This window comes from Ascidiella aspersa, chromosome 5 (genome assembly GCF_963924565.1).
Source record: "Ascidiella aspersa chromosome 5, kaAscAspe10.2, whole genome shotgun sequence".
NCBI classification, from domain to species: domain Eukaryota; kingdom Metazoa; phylum Chordata; class Ascidiacea; order Phlebobranchia; family Ascidiidae; genus Ascidiella; species Ascidiella aspersa.
The window spans coordinates 4051370-4056313 of record NC_139451.1 but is presented as its reverse complement, the minus strand read 5'-3'; positions in this window follow the sequence as shown (position 1 = coordinate 4056313).

Below are 4944 nucleotides of genomic sequence, written 5' to 3'. Positions count from 1 at the left end.
TTCTTGTGTTTGGACAAACGATTGGTTGTTTCTCAACAGCAAGTTTGTAACGGGGTTCCAGACTGCTACGATCTTTCCGATGAATGTTTGTGCGACGACCAAACAGTTTGCAAGGAAATCTTGGGCAACGCTAGAGACACTTGCCCTCCCAACCAAATGCATTGCCGCAATGCAACGGACTGCGTAGATATGAACAAAGTATTGTGCAACCCAGAAGTCAGATGTCTGGGAGAATCCAACACGAAATATTGCGGACTAGCTAAGGATGACGGTGAAGAAGATTACATGTTTTGCAGACATATTGTATTAACTTCTTCCCTCGTACGCGCCACCAAATGCGATGGCAGGCCTGAATGTTGGAACATGAAAGACGAATGCGAAGGTTGCCAGCCTCGGCCCAAGTTCTGCGATATGGATTGCATGTATGTTAAAGCTTTAAGTGGACTAGCCTGTGAGGGGTTGAATTTTTCACTGATTTTTTCTTGCAACGAACATGGATTGTGCCCCAAGCGTCACGATTGCGCCAGTGGAACGTTCACCAGCATCGACATCAACAACCTTTGTGACGGAATAATAGACTGCGACGAGGGATCGGACGAAGATACGACGCGATGCAGCGAAACGAGGTTTTACTGTCGCAATGGAAAGCCCCTGTCGGTCGACATCAACTTGGTTGAAGATGGATTTCCTCAATGTTCGGACGGAAGTGACGAATGCCCGCCCATAAGTAAGCGAAGTTCCATTTTCTCAAATCAAAAAGAAATGATCGCCAACCCTGTTTACACAGCCTTCTTCTGGTTAATGGGGTTGGTGGCTGTGTTTGGGAATTTAGCGGTTGTTGTTATTACTGTAAGGGACATTGCAAATAACAAGAGGGCACACAATTTCGTAAAAAGTACCTACATATTTTTGCTTAGTTTAGCACCCGCTGACTTTCTCATGGGTATTTACTTGATTTCAATAAGTATAAAGGGTTTAGAGTTTTCAGGAGATTATTGCTCGTTTGACGCACTTTGGCGTACTAGCAGGACATGTTCCATACTTGGAATGTTGTGTGTTGTAGCTACCATGGCCTCTTCGGGTACTATGGCTGTCATGACAGCTTTTAGACTATCAACAGTGTACAAACCATTTATCACTAGAACAATGGAGTTAAAGGGGATTTACATTTCATGTGCATGTGTTTGGCTGTTTGCAATTTTATTTTCACTTCTGCCTTCGTTTGATTACAGTTCAGGTTATTTTGTTTCTCATGTTTGGTTTTCAAGTAAATTTTTCAAAACTGATAAAGTTCTTAAAGAACAGATGGTTGATTTAGCCAATAAAATAAAACCACATAACATGACGTCCCTAGATTGGCATGACGTCACTCAGCTAATAAGCAAAACATTCCCCAATCAACCAATAAAAGGAATTTTTGGTTATTATGGTGAAACCAGTGTTTGCATGCCCAGACTGTTCGCCTCTGCAAATGACGCTTCTTGGCAATATTCTGTGTTTCTTATTACACTCAACTTCCTGCTGTTCATTTTCATGCTTGTTGCTTACATACTTATTTACATACGCAGTAACAAAATGGCTAAATCTAGAAACAAGCAACCCAACAGCGAAATGCAAAAACGTATTTCTCGCTTGCTTATTACTGACTTCTGTTGCTGGATCCCAATGTGTGTGCTTGCTTACTTGGCTGTTTCCGGTGTTCCACTTTCCAATGATATTTACCTAATTAGTGCTGGTATTTTGCTTCCCATTAACAGTGCATTGAACCCCTTGCTTTACTCCACATTATTGGACAGATGCATTGTTCGATTGGACAAACTTAAAAAACGTAAGATTCCTGCCTTAAGCAGAAATAATGAAGGGAATGTCATAGCACAAAGTCAACTTTAACAAGTCCACAATTGCAAAAGATATAGTCATTATGGGTGATTTAATTCCATACCATATAAACACACCTTAGTTCACTAAATTACCCCTCATATATTTTTTAAATCTAAAAATGTCAAATAGATTTGTGACCAGTAATCACCACCGCTTCTTTTTTATTATCAGTGCGCTTGATTTGAATGTTGTTGTGTGAATTGTATAAAATGGACATGTATATTTTAAATGCAATGTGTAATACGTGCGTTTTACAATATAACCATACAACATTAAAATCTAGTGATTCTTTGCACACAAGCCAATATACATGGAAATTTCAGGAGGAAAGTTTTAAGGTGAAAACTTTAGGCTACACAATTTAAACCATTTTCAGCTTATTAAACGGTTGATAAACCTTAAGTAGAAATCGCGATTAGCAACATTTTTTGGCTTGCAGCACCATACAGATATTATAAATAGTTCGCGGCACCGTTGCTCGTATTTTTGATTAGTGATTAACTGTAACGTTACAATAAACGAGATTGAAACAGCACATTAACTGTACAAAAAGACTGAAAAAATCGTTTTAATTTTTGGCATTTTAGAGTACACAAAAATTGTATAAAGAAGCTTACCAATAGAGCAAAAATTGGAATTCCAAAGAATTTGGAATACATTTCGGCACACTTAAGCGTTAAAAATGGCACCCTAGAGTGCCGCAGAACAACGGTTAAGAACCACTACCTTGGTGCAATGTTTTTTTTCCTTAGTGCAACGTAAATGATTGTCGGTCTTGCGACGCATTAAGCGAAAAGAATTACAATTTTGTGTTAAAAAAATTTAGTTGCGTTATACAACAAAGACCGTACATAATTCATATAAAACATTGGTTCAGGGGTGGGCAAGTTGCCGATGTGTTTCTTGCGACACAATGTGCATATTGCGAAGGCGATATAAATGGTAAGAAACACAAACATTGCCCCATTAACTGACTGAGTGTTAACGTAATACCCAAAACCATTAAAAGAGCAAAAACTCTCTAAAAGTTGTAAAACTACAGTAATGTGTAGCAAACGTAATATTAACTACATTTTTTGTGACGTAACAATGCATGATAATTGAAGGTATGGCGCCGCCTGTGATCGACTCTCTCAGGCCCCCCTGGCTACGACTATGTAACCAAGTTAGGTTGTCAAAATTTAAATCGTTATGTTTTTGGATTTTGAGGTTGAAAAACGGCCTTTATACCAATACGTTTCTATTGTTAAGAAGGAATACTTTCGATCGAAGCGCAAAAATCCATTCTACGAGAGAGAGAGAGAGAGAGAGAGAGAGAGAGAGAGAGAGAGAGAGGTGAGCCGCGGGCCGGATAAAAACACAAGAGTCTGCGTGGAAACACACAATAGGCACTAAAAGCAGCAATTAAAAACTAAGGCAGAAAAATCGATAAAACCATATTTCCAACTAAACTATACCTCAAAACAGTGCAAAATAAGAATTCTTCCACTAATTCTTTCTCTTTTATATACCACACACACACTTGTAACGGACTACAGCAATTGGCGTTAGATCATCCGTCTATAGGATGCACTATGACAGTGGTCTCCAACGTTTTTAATAGGCGACCCCAATTTAAATAAAATGAAAACCATTTTTGTTTTCAGAAAGGAAATAAATATATATAAAAATGCTGGAACTAAGTCTTAGGAGAGAATATGTGTAAATGATACACATTTCCAGAGAACTGTTGCTACACATGTGCACCAAAATGATTTCTTTTAAGAAGTTTCATTTAAATTATGAATTTGAAGTAAGAACCGAACGAACACCAAAATTTCACTTTGTTTCAACACTAAGTTGCATTTAGTGTGATGGTTGCGCCTACATAGTTTCCACCAGTTTTAAAAAACGCCATTCCACTTTTACATATGTAATGCTCTACTTTCAAGCAATTTTCCATTTTTATTATGCTCATTTCGCTGGATTTTGTTAAACAAAGCCATGTGGTTAAAAACGGAACGAGTAATTAAGTTACAAAATTGGACAGAGTCGGGTAAGTTAATTGAAATCTTTAAGCAAATATTTGCTGAAATCTTTGTAACCTACTTAACAGGTCATAGGCTAAGAGCGAAAAGCACCTGTGGCGCGACTCCAGAAAAATGTTAGGCGACCCCACTTGGGGTTGCGACCCATAGGTTGGAGGCCACTGCACTATGACATCATAGTGCAGAACCAACACATCCTAGACATCTTCAAGTAACTTGTTACGCATTCCTCACAAATATGTCTAAATAGCGCTTAGTTTTAAACTGCATGTCGAAACCCCTGCTTTGGTGCTTCATACACGTACTCCTGGTTTCGAACCGCTGCTCTTCCTAGTCGTCGGGCACTTTAAGTCTATATACCCGGACACCAAAGCAGCTTAAATCGACATATATTCACTAACGGGTGCACGCGTAAAAGGTCGACCCGGTGAAATAGGCTATATAGGCATTTCGTGAGGCTATTTCCCCGGCTACCAAACATCTCCCGAGACTATTTCCCCGGCTAACTAATTTAAATCGATTTCAGGATAAATCATGGAAATTACGCAAATCTCGGAAAACTAATACTAATACTAACACAACCCAAGCCCAAACGCTAACCCCAATACAAATCAATAAATATTGACCTATTGGTACAAGCGTAAAACTGCGATCCAGTCTAGACTATATAGACACATCCAAAAGCTATTTACCCCACTAACAACGTAATTTAAATCGATTTCCGAAAAATCATTGAAATTATGCAAAAGTCGGAAAAACTAGTTCTACCAGCAACCAAACCCAAACGCTAAACCCAACCCTAACCCAAATCAATAAACAATCACGTATTGGTGCAAGCGTAAAAGAGAGATCCGGTCAAATATTCTACATGAGCATTAAGTGTCGTGTTAATTGCTGAATACATTCGGATCTTGTTACAATCGGTAGCGGAACAATAGGTACGCAAAAGCGTTAAAAAGCAGGTATATAGCACAGTTAGAATAACAGGCACGCAAAAGTGGTAAAAACTGGTGGAAGTGCTTAGATGTTGCACGTG